The 17,770-nt window shown below is 33.5% G+C and overlaps 1 long non-coding RNA gene across 2 annotated transcripts; it reads left to right on the plus strand.

Annotated features, from left to right (window-relative positions):
* The first annotated feature begins 6,970 nt into the window (after positions 1-6,970).
* Positions 6,971-17,664, plus strand: LOC135649861 (uncharacterized). 2 transcript variants are annotated; one of them, XR_010501409.1, is made up of 4 exons: positions 6,971-7,028; positions 16,619-16,716; positions 16,814-17,081; positions 17,163-17,664. It is a non-coding gene; the product is annotated as an uncharacterized LOC135649861 (long non-coding RNA). The 2 variants fall into 2 exon arrangements; XR_010501408.1 differs by lacking the exon at positions 6,971-7,028 and adding an exon at positions 7,853-8,214.
* The last annotated feature ends 106 nt before the right edge of the window (positions 17,665-17,770 follow it).

Below are 17,770 nucleotides of genomic sequence, written 5' to 3' on the forward strand. Positions count from 1 at the left end.
TAAAACAACATCGATTGATATATAGCGACCAGGGGTAGCGATGGGATACCATATTCCACGGGGACTCGTCACGGCCATCGAGCTTCGATGACACGTGACTCGTCAACGCACGTATGACATGGCCTGACACGATGTTATCGATCCAATCACGAGCCAGTTCCCATGGGGACGAACCGAGCCAACGTGGCGGCGTATTCTTAACGGCCAAGCTCTTTGTGAAGGGGCGTGTCTATTGGTCAACCGGTCTACAAACCCGGGCCCCACCCTTACGGCCCACTGCTGACCGTCGACAAAGGTGGTGAGAATAACCTTCTTGAAAGGCACGGGTTATTACCGAACCGTCCTCTTCTAATTCCACCCCGTTCTTTTTTAGGTCTACACCGACCCGAGTCGGCTCCATCGAACCGGATTGGACCGACTTTTTTACCGTTTTGTAAATATAATTAATACATATGTGAATCATATTATATAATCCATAGGCTAAAAAAAGGATATCGTCGACAAGAGGATAATATAATAAATGGGGGACAGAGGAAGAACACGATGGAAATCAAAGTGGTGTGGTGAGTATCGGTCGGTCCTCAGTAGGTGTTTGTGCTTTAAGATTAGGGGGACTTGATGTGTATGAATGCAGGCCAATCATGTGTCATGACAACAAGATAGAGGCTTCTCTGATGTACTTCTCTGACCTAAGCATGCATAATATTTTAAAAAAATAAAAATATGAAGCACAAAATATTTTTTTTTATGTGGAATTTTTATGATGGGGATTATTGTAAGAGTAAATTTGTGGTTAAGGTTAAAAAAGGAAAAGAAATATAAAAAAGTATTTATAGTGATAATTAATAACTTAGAAAGTAATAATTGGGGAATAAAGGAATTAAGAAAAAAAAGGAAATAAAAGATATTTTCTTTTTCTTTTCCACATTCCAATCAAGTGATGTGCTATGTTGTATTTGTTAGTCTAGAAAAATTCTTGGATGTGTGATTCAATGTAAATAAATAGTATCTACAAAAATTGCATATATGAGCTCAATAACATACTTATGGAACATTTAGAAGAATCCACAAAAGAATTATTTTCATGTTATTCTATTATTCAATTTATTGTGTGAGGTCATATAATGTTATTTGTGGGGAAGTGAAGCTAGGAATTAAATAATTGTTTGTCATTAGTTGACCATTATCTAATGAAATATTACTTGCACATCAAATCCAAAGTGAATGGCAATGTGCTTCTGTTTTGGTGTTGATTTAGTCCCTAATAATCTTATGTGACTTCTATATTACAAGCTGATGAAAGGAACAATAGATGACATAATTAACAATCACATTGTAGCTTAAGCTGCACTCATGTCAACTCACTCAACTATTTTTTGGATAAGTTCTAGCAATTTATTTTGCAAAGGTTGTAATGAACTTAATCCATGTAAGATTCTTATGATGTGTAATTAATGGCAAATGTTGACAAACTTTGATTTGAATCATTGAACTTTTAACTTTTAGAAGATATCTGAACTTTCAAGCTTTCTTTCAGTAGCCATTGAGTTGATGACAAGTAACAAAAGAAGTCCCCTAATTGATTTGTTCTTGTTCCAGTCTCCTTAATTCAACCTGAAAGAGCCATAACAGCAGCTTTGTTGCTTAGCAATAAAAGTTTAAGAATCCCTCACATTGAAACACAATAATTCATTGAAGCTTAAGAATTACTCTTGGAACCAACTTTTGAAGACACCAATTATTGATGATGAGAACAGTTAGTTGAGGAATCATGAATTGGCAACATCAACATCTTTATCAGAAATTTCTGTTGTGATGATCAGGCATACCAACCAAAAGTTTTGGCTGATAGTTGACAGAATTTGATTTGGATAGAATGTTTTCTTAAGTGTAGACTCTTAATAAAGAAAAAAAACTACTATTGTCAAATGTCTCAATCCTTATTACAATTGGAGTCTCTTTCAAGGTAGAGTTTAATAAATTGAATTAGTTGATTTAGTTGTCAATTATTTTATACACTAAGAGGATGATGTTTGACATCATAGTACCATTATTTGATTGTGAGCTGGATTTCTATAGTTCAAGACATGGAAACAATATTCCTACTTTGAGATTAAAATTGATTAGGGTTGGAGTCATGAAAGTAATCTTCCTATTTATGAAATAAAGTTATATTATCTAGCACTCTAATAACTTTGGAAACAGAAAAAAAAAATGTTCTTGACATAGGTAATGAAAAGTATAACCCAGTGCCTAATTAGGATCAAACACATAGCAGCCAAATGTTGACTTCTAAGCATGCTCTCTAGAAGCAATGCATCATCTAAATATTGACATGTAATTTGCTTATTAATTCCAAAAGAAAACTATTTCACCTAGTCTCATTTATTAATAAATTATTGTTATTTTTGTCAAGGATAATTTGAAGTCAAATTTTATGCTGTACCTTATCTATAAGAATGCAATACAAATATACACAACAACTTCATCTAAAAAGCCAGGATGTACCAAAGCAAGAATGTTTATCCTTTTAGGTGATTTGACCCTTTGCAATGATTCATTCCTAAGGTAATTATCAACTATTCTGGATGCCACCTATTTGATAGGTTTGTCTTTTGGCCAAGCACATCTAAATATCTAGAATGTCATGCCATGCCATAAGTCATCCTTTTAGGTGTGATGTCAATTTGTGGACAAAGAAGACAAAAAGTTGTAAGATTCTTCACATTGTTTGTAAAACATCCAACAAATGTATTATTGACTTATGAAGTCCAGACAATGAGTTCATAGTCCCACAAATTCCATTCTACCAAAACTATCTTCATCTCTTTTATTTCATTATTTCTTTGTAAGATCATGTGATTTGCAAATGAAATATATGCAGGTCCTATAACCAAGTGCTGTGCAGTATACGTGCTGCATGTAATCTTAATTTAAAGTTGTCCTTTTTTCATCAGAAGTTAAAAGCTCTCTAAACCAAATGATTCATAATTTTTTCTGACCACAAAAAACTTTTGTTCAATTAGATCAAAGCTAATCTGTATCTATCGAAGCAAAATTTACCCTTCTATAGGTCTTTAAACTACTCTCTTTTCTTATATTTCATCAATGGATAAACAAACTTCACCTTCTGTATTACAATGGAATTTTGATTCTGATTTCTTCCATTTTGCACACTCAAGAACATGCATGATGTTTGAGACATGAAAGAGCTGCCTCTCTGAGTCACACATCTATTCCTTTCAGGCCTTGAAAGATCATCCCATGAACTTTTCTGTCTATCATGGGGGAAAGAAGTGATGGTCACAGAACAAGGAATCTCTCATCTGCTACCCAACTTTTTTGCTCACCTTTACAGGTGTTGAGAGGGACTCATCACACTTGCAACATACATGAAAAGTTGGATGAGAATAGTTTTAGAGACTCCAGAAGTAGTATTTGCATTTGCACAATAAAAAGAAATGAGAAGAAAAGCTCCCCTCATAGAAAGACAATATTGGTTAGAGAGCTTTGCAGTAAAAATAATGCTTAGCTTAGACTGCAATCTTAAAAAGAGTTAATATCTCAATTATATAGGGTAAGATACTCACTATGTTCTGCAATAAAAAATATCTCTAATCAAATCAAGAATATTATTTTTAGAAAGAAATTCTTTTACATCTCCCTAGGATTCTATTTAGATTCATTTGTACCAATTGATATCCTTCCTCTAACCATAATATTTACATCATCATTTATTTTTTTTATCCTACATCCAAACTAAATGAATGAAATTAATATTTCCATCTTCTTCTTTTTTTATCCTTCTTGATGAACAACCTCATCACGATTATATATATTATATGTTGATCGTCTAAAAATAATTAAAATTCATACCTTAGATGTGATAAGGACTTTGATAGTACATCGTAAAGTTTTGAGTTTGAATTTTATTTTTATCACTTATACTTTAAAAAAAATTCTTAAGAATATAATTGATGATCTCTAAATTTAATTATATATTTATAAGCGTGGTGTGTGAAATAGTATCAACAAATGCAAACAATCATCTTTTTATTTTAAGTACAACAAAATGTTCCATTTCTTTGATTCTCTGAAGTGTTAGGTTAAGAACATTTACTCCAATTTATATTTCACACATCAATGATGTCATTATGCATTTGCACATTTCCACGTCAGCTAATAGAATACAATGAATACATTAATATGGACTACTAAATTTCTTTTTCTAAATAATCCATAATTTTTATAATAATAATAATAATAATTCGAAAAATTGGATGGCACCGAGTCACAATTGATTCTTGATTCAATTAACTGGTTTAATTTTCCGATGTATTTGGGGAACATGATAATAACAATGTAATGATTTGGTTTATTGTTCATAATACTTCGATTAAATTTCTAAGACCTATTTAACCTAAATCCCAATTAATCTTTGTTCATGAATGCTATATAAGTAGAGTCTCATCCATGATTTATAGTATTAAATTTATGTTATTCATGCATGACTTTTAATTCAAATATCATCATAATTATGCCATTAAGTTCAAAATTATGATATTTCATCATGTGTTGTAGGTTTATAATTTCTATTTTATGTTTTAAAAAATTATTGAACATTATTAATATGATCTTTATATTTAGGTCTAATACTTTTTGTTTGCAATTGCATGTCTTAAATGGAGGATCACAATATATATGTAATATACATGTATGAGAAGTCAATAAATATAGGAATTTTTTTTAAAAGCCGCTTATTCTTTTTTTTTCACGAGTTAGTATCCTTTTTTTTCATTTATACCTATGAAATATTTTTTTTTCTAAAAGACCAAATTATTCTGTGCTAACCTTTCTTCACCTCTTTGGGAAGGGATTCGCTTGCCACCTATTGCTTTTGTCTTACCACCAGATCTCACCTCTCTTGTCTCTCCTTCTCTCTTTCTTTGACCTCTTGCTTTGTATCATTGTGGTTGTTGTTGTCCGTCGTGAGACCCTATCATCATCACCTTCCTCTCAACTCAGTTTGCCCTTAATTGTCATCCATGGTTGTCTTAATCTCACACATTATGTTTTACATCCATAAGTTTACGGGGCAAGGGGGCTCAACACTAGCATGCATTTGTTCTTTTTTCTATGTGATATACCCGAAGAGGGAGCAAACAAGATGACAGATGGTGAAGCAAGTGTGATTAAAAGCAAAACCCAAAGAATTTTAGAGGTGGCAAAGGTGACACGAGGCTTGGAGAGGCTGATGAGTTGAGCAAACTTAACGATTACTGAGGTAGGATTGACAATCGAGGTGACGATGTCAAGAAAAAGTATAATGAGTAGAGCAATGAGATGTTAAGGAAAGCAGGGAATTGGATAAAGGCAATGCGATAGGATGAAAGTCTCATAATCGCAAAGCCAACAAAGATGGTAGGAGGGGCTTCATAGTGGCAAAGGTGACGATGATGGCAAGAGGGAGCATGCAAAGGCGAATGCGATGGGCAACGAGTCGATGTAGGGGTAATTTAATCATTTTTAAAAAATATTATAAGAATAAATAAAAAAGAGCTCTAATAAAAAAATAAATAAAAATTTAGAGAATTTTCAAATAAATATATAGCCTAAGTTACCAATAAAAAGGATATATATATATATATATATATATATATATATATATATATATATATATATATAGTAAACACTTCATATTCATAATCATAACAAAAATATATTTATTTTATTTATTTTTTACCTTTCCTCATAGTGAAAAAAAATTATCAACATAACAAAAAAATTTCTTTCCGCTGAGACCTTTGAGATATAAAACAAGATCTTAGCTTTCTTATTTTCTCTTTGTTTCCATTTTCTTCATAATATGCTATTTAAACTAATAGATTATTTAATCCTATTTAATCAGATAAGATATATTATGGATATCATTGGATTCTGATTATGGTTATCGGGCAAAACATTATGATAAAATTACTTAGGAAATAAATTTGATGGGAGAAATTTTTTAAATTACTTATACCTTCTATGATAGGAAGAGAAGGAAAGATGACTACTAATCGGCATCACTATAAATTTTGAATCCGATGTTGATGTGAGAAAATAATTTCTAAATAATATTGAAAGATAAGCATCATAATCTTTAGATCTATTGTTATTTGATTTTGTATTTTTACCATTAAATTTTTTCACTTTATAACAATATATCATATTCATAATCATATTTTCATTATATTTTTTTGCCTTTCCTCATAATGAAAAAAATTATCAACATAACAAAAATTTTCCATTTTCCTTGAGACCTTTGGAGAAATAAATTAAGATTATAGTCTTTTTATTTTCTTCGACGAACAAGAATATGCTATTTCGACCACTCTCAATATAATACATCAATCTTAATTGGGGACTACATAATTCCATAACCCATTAAAGAAAATTTTATTTTATGGCTTTTATATTTGTAATGTTCTGATTCCATCTTCTCATATTCATATATCTAATTCACACCTCAAATTTTCTAATAAGTTATATTTAACACTCCACGATTAAAATCTATTAGTTAAAGAGGAACATCACCTCTTAATCGGAAACATAATCCATAATTATAAGTAACATATTCAATAATCCAAATAAACGTTCGTTCCATTCACATCATTTCTATTCTTCTATTTTCCTCTTCTCGCACCTCATTCAACTTTTTCTCTTTTATATTTTCTTTGAGACAAAATGAATAATTTAATACACTTAATCATAATTATAAATGAGAATTAGAAGAAAAAAAAATAAAAATAGAAAAATAGAGTTATGTCAAATATAATTAATTACATGAGATTAATTGCAAGCGCATATATGAAAATTACTTACTTTGGAGGAACATATATGCAAATTTACCCCCCAACCGTTATCACTGTCCACTGGCTTTGTAATGTCTCTGAAGTGTCGCTTATAATGCACACGATGAACTCCGACCAAATGATGGAGTGGGTAGAAGAATCCAAAAGCAGCAGGAAGTCTTCTCCCTTCCCCTCGTAGGATCTTTGTGCATTTGCCTCTGCTACTTCTGTTTTGTTGATTGTAATGTGTTGTTATTGGTCTCTGGAGAAGTTCTCTTTCGTTGCTTGTAACTCGATCTGCAAGTCATGGCCTTTTCCTGGTCGATCGATTGACTGGTGCTTGGCATGTGAGTTGTGGCCTATTTGGTTCTATGCTCGTGAAGGAAAAGTCTGAGCTTTGGCCTCAATTTTTGGTGCTCGTCTGACTTAGGGTTTGATATTTCAGTCTCAAGATTGGTCCTTTCTTCGTTGAATTCTTTCTTGGAGTTTAGGACATTCGGTTCTTGTTGGTAATGTCGCGTCATGAAGATGTAATTTTGATTCTTGTGCTGATTTTAGATGGGCAGTGGATCTGGCGAGTCGTCTAATGGAGATTCCCAAAGCTGCTTGGTTGGTGGAAGTAGTAGCAACAGGGAGGCCGGAAATTTCCAATGCAACATATGCTTAGATCTGGCTCAGGAGCCCGTTGTCACCCTATGCGGTCACCTCTTCTGCTGGCCTTGCCTTGCCTTTACGAATGGCTCCATGATCACTCCCGCTCTTCTGAATGCCCTGTCTGCAAGGCCACTGTTGCGGAGGAGGCGATCGTCCCTCTCTACTGTGGAGGAAATAGCTCCACTCACCCTCAGTCCAGGTCGACCACTCGTGTGGACAATCCCAGCCGTCCAGCCGCTGCTCGGAGGTTGGCAACAGCCCCACAACTGCCAACCGATGCAAACCATATATATCACCATGACATGAATCATATCCATCACACGGTTGGACGCCGGCGACAGCCTTGCAACCGCAACCCGATTTGAACTATATCTATCATCGTAACATGAACCATATCCATCATCATGAGCCATGGGTCATGGCCACAAATCACTTGGCTGGAACGAGGCTTGGGAACTTCACATTCCCAAATGCACCTGCAAATCATTCTGCTGCCGCTAGGAATCAAATGGCCGGCATAAATCAGAGAAACTTCATGTTTCAGGATGCAACTGCCAATGATGTTGACCATGGCAGCCATGCCAATGTATTTCATAGTCTGCCTGCTCATGGTTTCTACCATGGTCATGGCCAGCATTCTTATTGGTTCCACCATGGTCATGGACCTCGTGCTTATGGTTTCGGTCATGCTTATGGGTTCTGGCGACATGCAAACTGTGGACGACAGGTTGATGTCATGTGGAACTTGCTTTTGTTCCTGTTCCTTGCTCTGATAATTAGCAATATAATATCATGAATGGTTCTGCAAATCTTAGATTCTTTGGCACGTGCCCATGTTATTATTGACTCATAGATGTCAGTTTAATTGGTATTAAATTGAGGTTGGATTAAAGCCAAGTTTGGGTTAAATTACAGAATTATCACCTTTCCCTTATATGTTATTCCTATTTCACCCTTTATGCTTGTGGACTTGCTTGAGGCCATGATGGTGAGTTATAGACAGACTATATCCACATTGCTCCAATGACAAACTACAATCTGTAATAATTTGATTTTATCTTTTCCATTATATTGCTACCCTAATGAGCTAGGCAATCCAAGGGGTGAAGTGTATTTTCTAAAAAGGGTTCAGATCAGAATTTGTTTAGATTCTGAAATCTAACAAATTCTATATGTCTATCAATTGAAAGGGCATTTATGAAGGTTGATAACTTTCTGGTGGTACTTGTGGTGTTTGGAATCATTCAAAAGTTTCATGAGTAGATAGGTGAAACAAGGAGAAATTGTGAAAACTTTTACTTTATTTTTATCTGTTTGTAATATTAAGTGTGATCTTTTAATGCTTTATGCATTGAACCAGTATTCCTGTGTTTGTGAATTACATTAAAAAAAATGGTTGCTTGTACCTACATGATGCTCATGCTTTGTTGTGATGGTAAATCATTGTATACCGTTGGCATATGTTCTCAAGCAGAGTGCTATTTTCTTTTTAGTGATATTTTGACATATTAAGTTCATTCTCGAAGCTTTCTTATTTTTTGACCTTATCCTTTTTTTAACAAACATGTTTGTGTGGTTCTGATATTTGGATGCTACTTTGTATCCACAAAATTCTATGTTTCTTTACTTGTGGAAAGTAAAATGCACAAGAAAAATGTGTAAATATGCTTTAGCCATAACTTATTTGACAAGTATACTTGCATTTGTGGATAGTATTGACTATTGAATCCAATTCATATGCTTTGGAGGTACTGCTATACTTCTACTCAAAAAAATTAAATATTGTTATGCACCTAACATACTGTAAATTGAGTCGGATTGATCATATGGTGAACCATGGTATGTATACCATTGGGACAATAATATTAAAAGTATATTTATGCAATGGTATTGCTTTGGTATGGTCGATGTACCACATACAACTATGAGGATTAAGGATAGACTAAGAAATACTGATTGATACGACTTCATATTTGATACCTTGTTTTTAACCTTGTCCTATCGACCATATGTGTGGTCAACATATCTGTACTACATTTTTTGTCCACCTAATCTTCTATATCTGAAACCATGTTTCAGTCTTTTTTTTACTAAATGCTGCTTGTCATGCTAATTCTAGCCAACAGTAACGTGATATGTACTGCCATACATACCATCATACTCACCATTCCATGTATGTGCCTGGATTTATGCAGAGAGCTCTTGGCATGTAGCTAATACCGCATACTTGTTTGGTGTTTGATTGGTTTGTATAAAGAACAGATTGAATCTTGGCATATGGCTGGCACGTTCATTTATGTATACTTGTCATCTAAAATTTGCTTTAACATCTAGTTGGCCTGTTTATTACTTCTTTTTGAAGTTTTGAGTTCATGAGCAGGGAGGTTAAGATTGAACTATGAATTTTGTTTAATTAAGTGAAATTAAATATATCAGAAAGATGCTTGTCAAATATCTTTTTGATGTTTTGTTCATTTGTTTTGAATGGACTTGTTTATAATTCCTGAAGAGAAGAACAGCTTGTCGTTGTCTTATATGCTAAGGAATCAATGAAGTTTCGAAAACAGCACACAAATCAGTGGGGATTTTCATTGAGATGCAAACATAACTGGTGAGATGTGGAGACGTATTCTTTGGAGTTTGGATGCAAAGAGTTTTGTCTGCACTTAGTTGTGCTCAGTTCGTGTCTTACTGAGTCAAGGGATGTGTGACAATTACCCAATTCAGGATTTGGAGGGTATTTTCTTCAAAAAGCTTACAAGAGTTTTTTGTCACAAAAATTATAACGAGAGCATATAATAGTAAAGTGGCATATGTTTAAAACATTGGACTAGAGTTCTTTATTAAGTTATCTTGAAATATGTTGTGTTACATGCTTCATTCAAAGAGATGGTTCAAAGCCTCAACTGAATGATGGCGCATTCTTTTTCTCTTTGGTTTTTTTTTTTTTTGTGTTTCAAAAGCTTATTTAGATGAATGGAGATATCTAAAGTGAATGTGCTTAGAAATGGAATATTGAGGGATTCATGAGAATTGTGGCCATGATCTTCCTTGCTAAAGTTAAATTGGTAGTCACTTGAGGTAGGTGTTTGTAGGAATTAAGGGGTTGTACGAGATTAGGAGGATCAGGTGAGGCTAATGGCAATGATACTGATATAGGATGTCTGGACTTCCAATTGCTTGGAGATGAGGGAAAGAGGAGCGAATAAGTATCTGCTCGTTGCAGCTCACTAGACTCATTCTGTTGGTAGCAGCTTCCTGCATTTCAATGACTGAGGAGAGTTCCTAATGATTTATCATGAGTTTAAATGTGAAAAAAGAGTGAGAGTTGAGTATGAAAGAGAGGAGAGTTTTAGTGAATTACATAGGTTTTTGATGGTAAGATCAAGTGATTGATTTTCCTTTGAGTAGTGAGGGAATATGTAAGACCAACTGCTATGATGAATAACTCAATGCAAAAAACAAAGCCATAGTAGTGCATTCGGAAGATTAAGAGGATTTTTGTTGTTTTTTTCAAAATAATGTTCCTACCTATTGACAAATCCAGGAACGATATTTGTACATTAAAGAATTACATTTTAGCATATCTTGCTACACATGATTTTTATTTTTATTTTTTTGTGTTGTTCTTTTATTAGTTTAAACCTATCTTTTTTAGTTCAATTCTATGATTTTAAGATCGAACAAATCTAGCTGATTAAGTTGATTTTGATTCTAAATCCTAGGTTGATATTAACCCAATCCTGGTTCAAATCCCTGGACCTATCCTAGCACTAACATCAATTCCTATCCCAATGCTACAAACCTTGTCATGATCAAGGGACATGAATCATGGGTGCTCTATCAGAAAAAAAAAAATTAATGATTTTGGACCACAATGAAGATACCTAATGAGGATTCAAGAAAATTATCATGTTTCACCAGAGGTTTGTGTGGTCGAGAGGCTACTTTTACGGATTGGTTCCTTGGAAATGCAACAAATGTTTTGCCAAAAAGCATGCATTTATTGTAATGGCAGGTTAAAAGCTAATCTTTATTTTCAAGAACTCAAGTGGAAAAGATTTAGCACTTTGTTACTTCTTTCTTAACTTTTTACTATGAGAATAGTGTGAAGTGATACAATCCTTCCTGATAGAATATAGTTTGAAACAATTGGTCTAATCTTGTATTCGAATTTCAGTCATGAACTGTTACATAACAATCAATAAGAGGTGGAGTTCAGTGACACTTCAATTCTTGAAACTTGACTTTGTTGCTACTACACTTTTGTCTTTGACCTTTATATTTGCTATTCATGTTGCAAGTTTATATGTAGCGATTACTTATTCAAAGATCTGAGTACTAATAGATTTCTCAAGGCTGGAGATTGTTGGGCAATTTCTCGGACACCAACCAGCTTAAATGGACCTGCAAATATGTATCTAGTTTATTATTCGAGATAGAAGATTACAGCTGGTCATGTCAGATTCTTTTCAATGTCTTCTGTGATTTTTGGGAAGGGAACAACCAATAACTTTTGTCATTTTTATGCGTACATTTTACCAAGGATTGAAATACCGTATCGTACCAATGTTTCGAGCTTGGCTCGGTATGGTACGGTACCGTATACCGAGCGGTACGCTAGAGCATATCGAGCGGTACACTTAATTTAGGTGTAAAATCATCCGAAAATACCTGAAAAAAAAAGTTATGATAGGGTTTTTAAGTTAGAAATAAATATAGTAATAGTATAAGTTTAGCAAAATCAATGTAAATTAGATAAGAATAGTATCACATATCTTTTTCGGGCTTTAAAGAATAGTCTTATGCAAGGTTCGTATTTTACTATCATAAATATCTTTCAATATTCAATATGCATGAAATATAAATATTTGACCTATTAAGTATCTAATTTTGAATTGATCAATATTAAACGCACTTATCGTAACATTAAAGAACTTAATTACTCTCTAATTAAAGAAAGAGAATACATACATTTTGATTAGAAAGTTCTTTCTCTTAATCTTTCCAAATTAGCTTTGATTCAATTCACAAATCGTTATTTTGTAGAGTTTAGGAGAGCACAAATATGAGAAAAAAATAGTTTGAGATAATTTAAGAGAGTATGAGAATGAAATGGAGTGAAATAGAAGAGAAGAAGGGTTTAAAAACATCTGAGAAGGGGCTCCAACAGTAAATTTGACCTTTGGAGCACTGTTACCAAGTTGTAACGGTCGATTTCGACCGTTACCAAGCTGTGTCGGGCGGTAACAGTCGAAATTTCAACTGTTACCGCTCGATATAACCCCGTATCGTCTAATACAGGGCGCTTTTAAGCGTTCCGCCCGGTAACGGGCGGTCTGCGTATCGGTAACCTATCGGACTGGTATGTTCCACCCGTACCGGGCGGTATTATTCGAAACTGTATACCCTGCATTTTACTGAAAAACATATATGATCAACATCCATGTTTTTACATTCTAATTTTATCATATTTATTTGGATTATCCATTTCTATATCTCATATGCTAAACAATTGATGCTTATTGTTTCTTTGTTTACCATTTTTTATGTTGGATATTTTGATGTTAAGCTAATGGGAATTATTCATGAAACTTAAATTTCATTGAGGATTTGAGGTTTTACATGTACTTTGATTGTAGAATTTGTTGTACTCATCACTGTCGAGAATCATGGCTAAATGAGGAGTACTGTGCCATGCCATATTATTGACCACATCAGTGTTTTGTGGACTCCAGTAATTGCTTACAGTGAAACAAGCCTTTGCATAGATGAAATGCAATTTGAATTAGAAAGTATGTGGAGATTCTTTTCTGAGAATTTATTTTCACCAAGAAAATATGTGTTAGTTCTGTGGATTTGAAGAAAAATATTTACATAAAACCAAGCAGTTCAAACTCTATCATTGCTTGGAGATTCCTTTTCGCTGATTCAAGCTCTCTTTTTTTTTTCTTTGCTTTTTCAGCTGTCAAATTCTTCAATAGAATCACAATGATCTCATTGTTCTAATCTTTTCCCCTATTATCTTTGTTGAGTCTATCATTATCAACTGTGGACTTGTGTTAATGTACAAACTCATCAAATTTTTTTTATAGTGAGGATATTGGTCTATGCTGCAGTGTTCATTAAATTTGGCTTACAATTTTAAAAGAAAGATGAGGAAGTATCCATAGAGATTTAGATTGATTATATGGGGTATGTGAAGACAAAATGGTTTCTTTTGGTTCATGGAGTACATTTTGTCTCTCAAATGTAATGATGAAGTATAAGGTCATGTTCATTTGCTGTCTGAACCTAAAATGCAAATGAAGAAGGTTCTTATAATTTATCCCTTTTGCCCTTCAGATGTTGTAGACCAATTCTGGTGTGACATGTAATAAATTGGTTCAAGTTATCGGGTGAACAGAGTTGATTTATCCATGTGTTCCAAGAAATCATTTTCCTCGTTTCAATTTAAATGGCACATGTTTGTATATTGTTCAGTAATATTTTCTTATGCTTTTAACATTGCTGATGACAGTCCTATGAATGTTTCATATTTCTTACCTGGGTCGTCTTTTCAGTCTCTCATACTGTACTGTGATGTTCACAAATCACAAACCATTCAGTTGCTCATATTTGTTAGATTTTTTCCTTCTTTGATGCTTATCTGTATTGTCTTGAGATCATATGGCTTCCAGTTTAACTTCATTGAAGTCCTTGATTGTTTGTATCATATTGCATGGAGCTACTGATAGCTTCCTTCTCTTCAGCTTGATGGTGTTCTCTTCTAACAATTAAATTAGCCTCATGTAACTTGATCATTTACTGATATAAGCCTTATCTTTGTGACCATGGCATGGTACTTCTCATTCATGCATATGAGCTTCATGTACCTGTCACCTTTAAACCAGGATCACATTATTAAGATCTCTGTAAACTGGATTTTAATTCCAATTTTTCTGGGAACACATGAACTTGTTCTGGATTGTCCTTTAATTACTAGTATAGCAGTAGCTTTAGAATGTCATGTTGTATCTACTAGCTTAAGATTACACCAGAATAGGTAATTGTGAGACTAGACTTCAGTTCTAAGCCATCTTTATGTTTGTCTGGATTTGTGTCTAAGGTTAGTGGCTGCTAGTATGCTTTTGAGCAAATATTACTTGGACTGCTGGGTGTCATTTATGCTTAATTAAGATGAATCCACATTTATGATGTCCATATCCCACTATAGTTCATTCTTGATATTCTTGTTCTTCTTTTGGTGGTTAATTTGGTTGGCAAAATGTGAAACAAAATTAGTGGAATTTACTAAAATGAAAATATAAAACTATACAAGTCTCACTAATCAATGCAAGCAACAAATAAGGAAATATAACAAATCCATCCAAATAGGTATAGTGATTAAAGGAGATGAGCTGAGAGCATATTAGTTGGCTTATATTAATGAGACAATCTATAGCTCAATCATTCAAAGTATGTTCTATAAATATGTTTTAATAATTTATCCTCTGAAGCAAAGGTTTTAAATTAAGTTGGATTAAAATTAAATATATAAAATATAATTTTAATGATTTTAGAAATAAATAGGAGAATGTAGTTAAACTGGATGGACAAAAAATCTCTTTAAGTAAAAACTTTAGGTATCTTAGATTAATTGTTCAACAAAATAGATAAATCGATAAAAATATTATTCATAGAGTAAAACTAAGATTATTAAAATGATCAAGGGTATTAAGAGTCTTGTGTGATCATCGAATATTTTTGTTATTAAATATAAGATTTTATAAGACAGTTACATTTTATGGATATGAGTGTTGGCCAATTAATATACAATATATACAAAAAATTTATATTACCAAGAATATTAATATGAATGTATAGAGTTATTAGAAAAGATAGGAAAAAAAAATATTTTTATTCGTAGAGAACTAGGCATTGCTTCGATAAGATAAGATAAAAGAATCGTTTAAGATGATATAGACATGTGCTTACGAGACTTACGAATGCGAAGAATTGATATAATTAATATTTGTGATATCAAGAGAGATAGAGGAAGACTTGAAAAGATCTTAATAAAAATTATAAATAAATATTTAATTATTCTAAACTTAACAAAACAAATGATTTTTTATTTGACGATAAATGATTCATGTAGTCGATTTTAAATGGTTGAGACTTACGATTTTGTTGTTGTTATTATTGTGTTGTGGTACCCTACTATCCTTTGAACTAAAATCATTGGCAAATGATCACATCAAGTGCAAATAAAACACTTAAATCTTCGTCATCAAAATCATTAGAAAATGATTATATAAAATGTTAATTAAGAAACATAAAACAATGTTCAAGTATCCTGAGCTATGTGCTGAGTGAGAGAGAGAGATGATGTGGCATGCTTGTATACGGCAATGCTTGACCTTGAACCTTGTAATATTAAAACCATTAGTTAATAATTTTGATAAATAATAAATAATTGACTTGCATCTGCAATCTATTTATCATAGAGGAAAAGAAATTTTGTTGGAATAGTATCAAAAAGCACAGAGTAAGAACTTTTGATAAATTAAGTGAAACCATTTTATCATTTTAATTTGAATAATCATAATATGCCTTAGTGACAAGAGCACAAATTGCTGTGGTTGAATTTTACTTTTCTTTAATTATCTCTGCATCCATACCTGCAGCTGTTGTAGAAATCATAATATGTCATCATTTACCATCTACTCTAGTTCTAAAAAATTTATTCTTTAATTAGGTCAGCACATACTCTTACCATCTAACTTGTTTTTCACACTTCATATCTTGCAGTTTATTCTATTGTTATGACAAAATTGTTATGCCACTTGCTTTTAAATGGTTTAACATGTTTCATGACTCATAGAATAGGATTCACTGTTTCAAACCATCCTTTTTTTTATTCCTTTTCCTTTTTAAATTGATTGCCTAATTATAAACCTTGTTTATAATTGTCAATTATATTTGTCTTTGTATGGTTGATATATGCAGTAATGTCTTTCAATTCTCTTACAAACTGTGAAAGTCCTGACTGGTGGCCCTCTAGTGACTTCTGCTTTTCAGCAAACCCTAAAGTTCTGGTAAATTTCCTCACAGTATTGTCTCATGTCTTCCAGTTACTCCCTCTGCAGGAGGCATGAATGCAACCCAGTGTGACATCCAGGTGGGGCCTCTTGTTATGTGGATGATGACCTCTACTACTTACCCCTGGTTTCTGACACCTAAAAAGGTCTGTGAGGAGAAATCAATAGTTTCCTGGGTGTTTCCTTCACACCCTCATCAGGTTTTTCTATATAGCTCACCATGTCTTGTGTCTCCATGTGCAGTTGCCAAGTTTGAACTCAAGAGGTAGAGATTCAAACAATTGGAGCCATTTACTGCATTCTGCCATAATAACTGCAGAAACCTTATGTTGCAGTACTTCTGCACTTCCCTCTGCCATAAATAAGTAAAGAAAATATATGTCAGCAGCATTAATATCACCACATGATCATTGATCCTCTCCTGTACTAGTGGTCCACCAGATCCATGCAAGATGTGCCATAGATTTACTGCACCATAGAGAGAAAATTGAACTCATGAACACCAGTAGCTGTAAGTTTGCAATTTTGTGGTTTTTTTTCTTTCTTGTTCTTACTTATTTAACCCCCTCTCTCTGTCTGTGACACACTTCAGAGATGTTCATTAAAATAGTGCTGAACTGTGTTCGGTGACTGCCCATCAAGACCTACAAGCCAATCCCCAGCAAGAGGCATCGATGTACCTCTCTGGAGACCCACATCCCGGATATGCGCAGAGAGGGTCTGCTGCTCGAAGAAAAGACCCATCTCCGGTCCTTTCTGCGTACTCTGTTGATAAAAAAGTATTGAGAGTCAATTTCCGCTTTGACGGCTGTACAGTATTCCTTGGATCCACAAAGGTTTCACACATTGGAGTCTTCGTAACGTGGAAAGACAGCAGAAATTTCCTAGTGAACGAAAGCTACTTGTTTTCTCCTGCTTACATCGAGCATTGTAGCAGGAACTCTAATGTAATTGGCTTGCCTAAGAACCTTTTCACTTCTTTTATCAGCTTATTAATACCTCGTCACCTCTAATGAATTCTGGGCTACAGATTGGACATTAGAAAATTATATCTGAGCTGATTCTGAGATATTTAAATTCATTTCTGGAGTTGACTTTGTTGTTCTTTGTCTGTCCCAAGCTCTGTCATTTTCTGCTAAAATTGTGATGGCTTTTTATGGATTCGTATTATTAATGTCTCCTAAGCTGGGTAATGATTTT

The sequence above is a fragment of the Musa acuminata genome, chromosome BXJ3-9 (assembly GCF_036884655.1).
Source record: "Musa acuminata AAA Group cultivar baxijiao chromosome BXJ3-9, Cavendish_Baxijiao_AAA, whole genome shotgun sequence".
NCBI classification, from domain to species: domain Eukaryota; kingdom Viridiplantae; phylum Streptophyta; class Magnoliopsida; order Zingiberales; family Musaceae; genus Musa; species Musa acuminata.